This window comes from Jatropha curcas, chromosome 1, assembly GCF_041381405.1.
Source record: "Jatropha curcas cultivar XTBG-Jc1 chromosome 1, XTBG_Jcur_1.0, whole genome shotgun sequence".
Classification (NCBI taxonomy): domain Eukaryota; kingdom Viridiplantae; phylum Streptophyta; class Magnoliopsida; order Malpighiales; family Euphorbiaceae; genus Jatropha; species Jatropha curcas.
This window is the reverse complement of record NC_143151.1, coordinates 25,657,685-25,669,309: the sequence shown is the minus strand read 5'-3', so window position 1 is coordinate 25,669,309 and position 11,625 is coordinate 25,657,685.

The window sequence follows — 11,625 nt, the reverse complement described above, 5'->3', positions numbered from 1 at the left end:
CTCTCCTACTAGACTTCAATTCGAGGACGAATTGTCTTAAGGGGGGGAGATTGAAATACCCCGAAATTTTATTTTCAAAACTTTGGAATTTTTATTAAATCAAAAATCCGAATTTTTGATAGTATGGGTTGTTAAGACTGAGCAAGTTTAACTTGAGCCCAAATTTGAATTGGGCCCAAGCCCAATAAACAGACTGTCCGGAAATTTTGATGAAATAAAATGGAATGCTACTATATAAACTAATTATCCTGAATTAACTTAGTGTTATTATTATTGTTTGTATTATTAGAAAGTAAATTGAAGAAATGTTTTATGACCCAACTAAAATAATTAAATAAATCGAACCGGACCCGGAAATCAATTTGAATTGTCGAAAACCCCACGAATTATCTGAAAACCGAGTGAAAAACTCGAAAACCAAACAAAATGAGACCAAACCATTAAATCAGACCAAACCGGTTCAAATCGAACCAGAATGGTCTAGAAGCCACTTTCTTTCCTTTTCTCTTTTCTTTTCCTTTCCCTCCTTCTTTTCTTTCCTTCTTCTTTTTCCTCGCGCGACATCCTCCCCTCTCTTGCTCACTACGATCTCCGTCCACCAGCCATGGAAGTCGACACTAAGCACTCCATCTTGCTCCTCTCGTCGAGATGAACTCTTCTATGGTCTTAGTTCGCGTGATGAGGCCTGAAATTGAGAGAGATCGCGATTGGAAGGCTGTCCACCGCGCGATGAAGTTTTCCGGCGAAATCTCATCAATTCCGTCGACTCCAAGTGCTGGGGTTGGTCTCAAACAACTCCTCTCCTACATATGAACCTTTTTCCCCCATTAATTTGTGATGTTGCTTGAGTTTTGATAAACCACCATGGACGGCGGCTTGAAGGTGGCTGTGGAGCTAGATCCAGCCAAACGAGGCACTGGCTCAACAAAGTGATAGCAGATTTGGATTCCTTACGAAAATTGGAGGCGGGTGGTGGTGACCTTGCAATTTTCTGGGCGGTTTCGCTTTTCCGGCCACCGTGCACGGCGGTCGGCGGTGGCGGTCCGGTGACCGGCCGGCGGCACTCCGGTGAGGCCCCGAGAGACAGAATCCTCTTCTCTTCGCGCTGATCATGGAATCGTCGCTCGATTCCCAATGGGTACGTTCTAAAACTCAATTCTCAATTTTTATATATATAGAATTAATTGATTAATGAATTTAATTGAGTTATTAAATAGACTAAATTGAATAACAAGAAATTAACTTATTGGATTAACTTAAAAATATATGAACATTTATAGTCTTTTGTAAATAAATTAGATTGATTAGTGTGCGTATTTGGATAGCGAACATGATTTGTTAACTGGTTTAGGACTTTAGAATAATGTAATTGTAAATTAGTTTAGAACATTGTCAAATAAATTACATGGTTATTGTTATAAATAGGTGAATTGAGGGGGAAACTAAATTAGAATTAGTTAATTAGTTAATTAGATAATCATTAGTTTAAAACTAACCGATTGTGCATGAGAAAAGTGAGGCAAATTTTAGTTGGTTAACGGTTAGATCCGAAATTTTAATTAATAATATAACAAATAAGCTTATTAGATAAATTTCTACAATTTGATACATAATAAATAAAGTGCTTTAACTACCTTGTCATTATCATAGTTTATTATTATTATTATTATTTATTTTATCGTTGCTGTTATTGTTAATATTATTTATTTAATTATTTAATTGCATTTGAGAATGGATGTTTAATTGTACATTGCAGTCCAATATGTAATTGATCGATATGTCTGCATTTAATCGCAATGTTTGATTAATTGTGTTGTGATATTGCTGTGCTTTGCTTGTGTGGAATTGGGATGAAGTGGGTCACCATGGGTTTGTGAGACCGTTACCGTTATATGGATCCTGATTACCGTTACCGTTATATACCGTTACTGTTATATGGATCCATTACCGTTAGCCGGGTAAATGGGAGATCGGCGCCCCCGTGTGCACCTACCGTTACCGTTACCGTTAACCACGGGTTGGCTTCTCGTCGTTGCGCACCGGACAGTCTAGATTTGATTGCAGCCCGCAGGGTGGCCTCCTGTTGTGAGCGCTTGATGATCTAGATTGGATGGAGACCACCGGGTTGCCTCCTGTTGGTATGAAAAAGAAAAGAGAGAATGGAAAAACAATGAGAGGGCTGGTCAAGTGAGGATTAGACCGGTCGGCCAGTATGGGGGATCGGCTCCCTGGTGCACACGTGAGAGGATGGGCCATGTGGGAGGACGGCTCATCGGGGGTTCGGTGACTCCACTGACTAATTTCCACGTGATGTGATTATATGAAGATGTTAATAATTGTGAGTGCTGGTGATATGCCATTTGTGTGACTGGCTGTGTGAGCATATAACTAGTCGGATGACTAGATTGATATATTCATACATTTGTGTGAATGCGTGTGTTGTGCAATAATTATTATTCATTAATAAACTCACATCTCTTGTTTAAATCTTCCAGGAAGTAGCATTTTCTAAATCCCAGCTATAACTCTGCTCCTTCACTGTTAAAAAGAGATTCTTTAATTTTAATGTTGATATATTAAGTAGATAAATGTCTGAAGACTTATCTGTATACATCTGTTAGTGAACTCCGCAGTTGTAGAATTTGTGTGCAATTAGTCGTGTATTAACATAGACGACATAATTATGTGAGCCCATATTAAAAATATGATGTATTGTTAATTGGGCCCGAACTGTGGAAATGTTGTAATTGATAAATTTGGGCCGAAATTTAATAGAATCTTAAGGTTTATTTTTCTATAATTATAGGCTGAATGTTTTAAATATTATATTGAGATAATAGTTATTAGTGATTCAGGCTTACTACGGGCCTCGGGGGCCTTAAGCTTACCTGGGCCCTAGTGCCGGTCCGGCCCATGGAAACGGGTCGTGACAGTTATCCCGATCCACACTTCGAGCGGATTGAAAATCAATATTTTACTTTTCAATTTATTTGGTTATATGCAAAACACATGTATCATATAACAAAAATTAAAAAATAATAATAATAAGATTCTTCTATTCTACTACTTTAGAGAATTTTCATTTAGGGTGTTTGTTTTATGTAAAAAATTTTATTTTAAATGGAAATTTTGGGCAGGATGCCAAAAAGAAAATTCCAAAATGCGCTTGAATAACCTCTATTACCCGCCTCTTTTTGGCTTTATTAACAAGTATAGTGGCTAAAGAAAATTTCAAAAGGTGAGTTGGACAATTAATGATATTTTGTGTTCTAGAGTATGAATAACAGTTACATGTATGAGCAATTTGATAGAAATGTGCTCAACTTTATTGACCTTAGCGCAAATAAGAATATGTATGCTAGCCAGGTTTCATAATGTGATCACATATTTCAATTGTTGCATTCTACTTATAAAAAAGGAGTCTGTATATCCATATTATATTTTTAATTTGGACACAAATTTAAATTTATTCAAACAAGTTTAATTGTAATGGCTCGTTGACTAAGTTTGTACTCAATTTCTAAGAAGTGTGCATTAATTTATGCATAAAGCACGAATATGACTATTATTCTTGAGAGGTTAGCATAAAATAGTCACAGGTTTATATTGTTGCACCCTAATTTTAAAAAATTACATTTTATGCTGATATTGTAAAAAAAGTTGAAGAGACTCTTACATTCCTTAAAAATTTTAGCTTCAAAATTTTAGTAGATGTGCACATATTGCATAAAATATCCACTAGCATGATTAACTGAGGGAAACTTAAATTTTCAAACGTTAGAATATGACTTGGAAAGTTTGAAATTTCAGAGAATTTAGCGCCAAAATCTCGCATTTTCAAACTACAATTTTGGCTAATAAATGCATTTTTAAAAGAGTGAGTGAATGACCTGGCTTCCTCACTACTAAGTGTGAATGCTGACAATCATAATATAGCTACACATTTCAATTGTTGCGCGTTACTTATAAAAAAAAGTCTCGTCGATATTACATCTTATTAATCCAGACACAAATTTAGAACTTATCGAACAAAATGAATTGAAATTCTTTCATGGACTATGTTTGTACACGGTTTATAGAAGTATGCTCAACTTTATGCATGTGAGCACGAATATGACTATTTTTCTTGGAAAGTTTTCATAATGGAGTCACAAATTATATTGTTGTACCATGCTTTTTAAAAAATTGCTTTTAAATCGAGGGCACCTTGTTAATATGGGCACAGATTTTTATTTTAGTGAACAAACTAAATGGTTATATTAAGACTATATTTGTATACAGTGCATTAAAAGTTTGCTCGACTTCGTGGATGTGAGCACGAACATTATTTGTATATTGATCAATTTTTATAAAATAATCATAGATTTCTATTGTTGTACCTTACTTTTTAAATAATGGTTATAAATTGACATTACGCCTCATTATTATGGCCGCAATTTTTTGTTTTAGCGAACAAATTGAGTGTCATTCTTTCTTGATTTATTTTCATGAAGAAAGTGTGTTCATGATGTTTAAGGCCAAGTTTTCATCTTATTAGTGCCTTACTTTTGAAAATGATGTAATTATACTGAAATGTTCTAATTTGAAGTTAAAGAGACTTTTACAATCCTCAAAAATTTTGACTAATAAATGCGTCATTGGAAAACTCTGTTAATGAACTGACTTCATCACCATTAATTGTGTATTTAAGGGTAATTATAAGGTATTGTAGACAAAAAATAGACAATAATTTCTATTTAACCATCTCCTTAATCTCTCTGTTTTTTATGTTTTCTCTAAAGTAACATAACAGAGGGAGCACTTATTCATGCCAACTAAGAAAAAATAAAAATCGATCAACATACTTTCATCTTATTATACCAATCAAGTTGTAGCACATCTTTAATGCTCATTCATAAATATCTGTTTTTCAAGAGGAATCTTATTTATAGAACATTTCAAGTGAAAGTTAGATCTCCACATGAGATTGAGAAACTTAAAGTAAACATAATAATAATAATAATAATAATAATAATAATAATAATAATAATAATAATAATAATAATAATAATAATATAATGGAAATGAGAATTATATAGTTATAACAAACACATTTTAAATATCTAATGATTTAAAAAATTACAAAAAGGAGAGGAGAGAGCTCCACATGAAAGCATCTCTCTCTCTCTCTCTCTCTCTCTCTCTCTCTCTCTCTCTCTCTCTCTCTCTCTCTCTCTCTCTCTCTCTCTCTCTCTCTCTCTCTCTCTATATATATATATATATATATATATTTTTTTTTTTGAATGTGCATTGCATATCGTTTGTACTCATTAATCATACTTTTAATTTATTTTTTATTGATTCTTTTTTATAATATTCGTTAAATATAATAATATTTTAAATTGATGAAATATTATATTAGGTTATAATTTAAAATTATAATTTTAGGATTAGATTAAACTTCCTAATAGAATTTAGATTCAAATAAGAAATCAACATAACCAATTAAAACTAGACTACCTTTATTTCTCAATTAATAAAATTAAAGTCATCAATGATATTTTTCTTAATTCATAAACATAGCAAAGGCATTTTAGAAACCCGATGTCCCTCCCTCCGTTCGTACTTTTATATCTAATTTTTCTCAACATACATTGCACATGAGTACTCATTATATTTACTCGTTATATAGTTATGTAAATCATTTTTATATTGTTTTTCTTGCTATTTTCAAAATTTTAATTTGTTGAGAAAGATATAGATAGACTTGGTGATTTTTATTTTATTATACTTTCCTATCCCATTTTATTTGCATGGTTTGACAAAACATGCGTATTAAGAATTTAGTCAATAAAAGTTATTTTGCCCTTTTTTATCCTTAAATAAATCATTAAGATATCAATAAAAATCATTCATTTAATAAACAATCATAAAAGTTATTATGAGAAAAATAATTGTTTGCATATCTAAATTTAAAAACCTTGCAAATATTTTGGTACATCCAAAAAATGAATAATAAGCAAATAAAATGAGACGGAAAGACTATATTTTAACATTACACGTTCATAAATGTTGAAAATAATAATATTAAATATTTATTAAAAATAATAATTACAATTGTTCCATTTGCTAGATCAATCTCCTTGTATCTATAGAAGAGCCATTGGATTAGTAAGTGCAAATGTGAAGTCACTTTATTTATTATTTTAAACAGGGTTATTTTTTTTAACATTATTGATGAAAATTTTAAATATATTTTGTCATCTATTTGATAGCAAGACCTCGTTGCAGACGTCGTTCTTCATGTATGTTGCATCTTTTTTTTTTTTAATCAACTTTACAAGGACATTTGTTGTGAACATCAATATCCATCTTTAATCAACTTTATAAAGCTGTCTATGTGAGAAAAACATCCTCTGGCAAATAGACTCCCATATTTGATATTGTTTGTCCCTAAAACTTGTTTATTATCATTGCGAAGTAAAAGATGGATTGAAAATTGCTTCGCGAAATGAATAGATATCCTTTATTTTCTCCAGGCGAGAGATGAACGTTGTCCGGTTAGGGTTTCTATTTTGTTCTAAACTGGTAAGGTTGTAAAAGATTTATTTAGTTAAATTTGACTATCATTTTTTAAATAGTTCAAATAAAATATAAATTCTTTTTTCTTTCTTTTTTTCTTTTTTCTTTCTTTTTTTCTTCTTTAGCTAACTTGGTATATTTTAATTTTTTTTAATATAAAATTTAAATGTTAAAAAAGGTAATAACTATTTTCTAAAATAAAATATAAAAATAAATAGATAAAAAATAATATTTATCTTAAAATTAACTAGTATTATTTTTCCTAAAACTTCATTCTTGTGATTAACACTCTCATAGTTAATTCTCTTGAGAGTATCATCATATTGAACATGAGTTTGGTCTTTCATATTATTGTTATCTCCTATAAATTTATTTTAAAAAAAATAATAAAGTAGCAACATAGTTATATATAAAATAATTACTAAGGCTATGTTTAGTTAGATATAATATAACGTAATGTAATCAAAGATGTAATGCAATGAAAAATGTAATGGAATGAAATGTAATTAAGATTCCATTATTTTGTTTGGTAATATAATTGATAAAATTTATGGAATATAATCATCATTCCATTTTTATATTTATTTGTAAATATGTAATGTGATGTAATTAAAATACTACTATCACCAATCCTTTACCATCACCAATCACACCACCATTATCACTCCACCACCACCACCATCACAACCTCCAGCCACATCACCATCACCACTCCACCACTACCACTACCAATACCACCACCACCATCACCACCACTCCACCACCACTAACATCTCAAACACCACTCCACTGTTATCACATCATTATTAATACAAAAGAAATCTCTGAACTAAAAACTATTCATTACATTAAGCTATTACAGATCATTTAGTTTTATAAATTTATTTGAACTAAAAAATTAAAAAAAAAGTAAGCCGAAAAAATGTAATTTAGGGGTAATCATTCGGCTAATTCAATCAATTTGAGTAAAATTTTAACTGAGATAAATTAATCAACTTTTTTTTCTTAACCGAATTAATTTTTTAACCGAACTTAATCGAAACATTTTAGCCTAATTCATTTTGCTTCTTAACCAAATCGAAGTTAAAGAAAGTAAAACTTAATTAACCGATGAAATTTAACTGAAATTTATGATTAACTGATAAGAAGTAACAAAAGTTATTAATTACTACTTAATCAAAATAAAAACTAAAATATTTTTAATTTTTAATTTTATTATCTACTTAATCAAAATGACGTAGTTTTGAGAATCAATTAATTTGATTAATTCGATTAAATTAATTTTTAACTAATCACTGAAATTTTAATTTTCTTTTACCAAACATTTATTCACCGAATTAATCGAATTAATTGAATTGGCCGAATCGAATGCTCATCTCTAATATAATATAACAAAATAAAATTTAATTAAGTCATTAGAAATTAAATTTTTTCATATATTTTCATCAAATAAATTAAATTATAATATAAAATTATGGGTAATTTAATATTTTTAGTGATTTTTCATTCTATTCTTACCATTCCTATAATAAAATAAAATAATAAAATATATTTTTTGTTCCGTGTTGTATATTGAACACTAAAATATAATTTTTATTATATGGTGGTGGTGGTGGTTATGGTGGCCATGGTAGAGTGATTAAGGTGGTGGTGGCAGCAACGCAAAGTGATGGTTGTAGTGGTGATGATGGTGGTTGAGGTGGACGCGGTGGAGCAGTGGTGATAGTGGTAGAGCGATGGTGGTGGTAGTTGAGGTGGTGATGGTGGTTAAGGTGGTGGAGTGGTGATGGTGATATGATTGGTGGTTGAGGTGGGGGTGGTAGTTAAGGTAGAGGTGGTGGAACAGTGGTGATGGTGGTGGTAATTCAGGTGGTGGTGATGGTGGTTAAGATGGTGGTGATATGGTGGAGCAAACGGTGATGGTGGGAATGGTGGTGGTGGAGCGATAATGGTGGTGGTGGTTGAGGTGGCGACGAGGGCAGTGGAGCAGCATTGGTGTTGGCGACGCCATGGCGATGGTGGTGGTGGAGTAGTGGTGGTGGTGGTGGTGGTGGAGCGATAATGGTAGTGGTGATGAGGGTGGTGATGGTTTTGGCGCAATGGTGGTGGTGGAGCGCGGTGGTGGTGGAGTAGTGGTCAAGTGGTGGTGGTAGCGGTGGTACTGTGGTGGTGATAGAGTGGTTGAGGTGATGGTGGTGTTGCTGCGGTGGTGGTGGTGGTGGTGATGGTGGTAAGGTGGTAGTATTAAATAGCCTTGAATGATAAAGTTTTTATTGGGATAACTAGATGCAATTGGTATTACATGTGTTTGATATAATGGACAATATATATGTTTTTTGATATAATGAATACTATATCAAATTAAGTAATGAAGATTACACATGTAATCTCAATTATATTACATTGTCCATATTAGCAAAATAAAACAAATCACATATATTTAGGAAGAAAATCAGCAACTAAATCAGCAACAATATCTTTCATCATAATTAGTTTATTTGTTACCATAATTAGATATGCCTTGTACTATGTTAGACTATGATGTATACAAAATTCTGATATGAAAAATAATCCAATTCTTCCAAATTCTTCTTAGCAAACATGTTATCAGAGCAGTGTTATGATCTGGGACCAATAACTTGGTGCTCATCATCTACCTGAAAAAGCCACAACCGATTTCCAAACCCCAATTCCTTAACCTGAAAAAATAAACCAAGAACAATGTCAGAAAAATCAGAAACCTCAAATTACACAGGGAATCAGACACCCCCTGATGATTTAATCCTCTAGTTAGCCAGTCTTCTGCGAAATGGACTGGGTAATCAACAAGCCATTGAATCCAATTCTGACAATCTGTCAATTGGATTCAAATTCAATGGTGATAATTATCCGTTATGGGCACATCTCATGCGGATGGCAATTGGTGGGAGAGTAAAAGCACATTATCTCACCGGAATGCCACCAGAAACTTCTGATCCAACGTTTGAGAGATGGGAACAATCAGATCAAAATGTTTTTACGTGGATTATTCAAAACATCGAATCCAACTTAATCAACAATGCCGCACAATATCCAACAGCCAAATCCCTGTGGAATGGGTTAGCAATAACATATGGAAGTGGTGTAGATTCTCTTCAAACGTATGATCTACATCGAAAAGCAAGCACAATCCGGCAAGGTCAGGAAACTCTAGAAAATCTTTGGAACAAACTACAAAGCATATGGATGAGTATAGACCGAAAACAACCAAATCCCTATGAAGGATCCACAAGACATCATCATATTCAATAAATTTATTAGAGAATAGAGACTATACCAGTTCCTTATTGCCATTGATGATAAATATGAAGCTGTCAGGAGAGATATCTTGAAGCAGGAACCTCTTCCCTTAGTAGAGTTTGCCTACGTCACTGTTCGTAGAGAGGCCGCCAGGCTTTAGATTCTGAAATCGGCAACCACCAGTGACGTAGACACATCATCGGGAGGTATAGGGACAGGACTGGCTATCAAAACAACAGGGGACCGAAGCAAATTTGGATCGCTCGAGGGACGAGGTCGCGACCGCTTGGATTCCACCGGAAAACAATGGAAATCATCATCGTAGGAGGATAAAGCAATACTTCACTACACACATTGTGGGATGAAAAAACATACCCGAGAAACATGTTTCCAGTTGGTGGGTTATCCCGATTGGTGGGAGGATAATCACAAACCGAATAAAGGCAAGCGGAGCAAGGTGGCTGCCGCTGTGGGCATCCCAGAGGTCACCGTCAACAACGGCAGCGGCCAATAGAGAGATAAAGGGAGCAACAGTTCTGGGCAATAAGGGTTTGCTGCAATGGGCGGCAGTGTGAACCCTAGCAGAGAAGAGAAACTAGGTAAAGGAGAGAAAGAAAAAGCCAAACCAAAAAATGAGAGTGTAGGCCGTGAATTGGAGAGCTAGCCCGAGGAAGTGTTCTTTAAAAGGCCAAATGGGCCTCCTGGTTCTCTAACCAAAACCCAATAGTGCAATTCTATTGGACCAGCAGCCTCGTGGGTCTACCAATCTCAATCTAGCTTCAAAAAAATAACGGACTGGATTTTTTATTGCGAGGCTACCGACACAATGACACATGATCCATCGGATATTATTAGTCCAGTTTTGCCCTCAAAAACTCATGTTCAAACTGCAAATAGGGATTTCTCAGAAGCTAAAGGAGGAGGATCAATTATTATTAGCCATAAATTAAAATTAAAAAATTGCCTCTATATTCCATCATTGTCTTGCAAGCTTTTGTCTATAAGTCATGTGACTCAAGAATTGAATTGTGTCGTCCTAATGTATCCACATTTTTTCCTTTTGTAGGACATTCATACGGGGGAGATCATTGGGCATGGTACTGAGTGCGGAGGTCTCTACTATGTTGATGAAGTGGCTCATAAGAGTACTGTTTTGATGGCTCATGGGACAAATGATCGACAAATCTGGCTATGGCATCGACGGCTAGGTCATTCATCCCTTAGTTATCTTCGTTTTTTGTTTCCCGCACTTTTTAAGAATAAAGATACTCATTTATCATATGAGACTTGCATTTTGGCAAAAAGTCATCTGGTGTCATTTAGCCCAAGTAACACTAGAGTTAAAACAATTTTTTCCTTGATACATTCTGATGTATGGGGACCTGCTCCATACCTAAATAATAGTGGTTTTCAGTACTTTGTGTTGTTTGTTAATGATTATTCTCGCAAGACTTGGGTATATTTTATGAAACAAAAGTCTGAAGTGCATGATAAATTTGTTGCCTTTTTCCGAATGATGCAAACTCAGTTTAATCGAAAAATTCAAGTTCTTCGTTCGGATAATGGTGGAGAATATGTGAATGGTGCCATGAAAACTTTTTTCCACGAAAATGATCTAATCCACCAAACCTCCTGTCCTCACACACCTCAACAAAATGGAGTTGCAGAACGTAGGAATCGCACCCTTCTTGAAATGACCTGAGCAATGATGATTGAATCCAAGGTACCCAAGTATTTCTAGCCATAAGCTCTTGCCACATCAGCCTATCTTCTTAACCTCCTGCC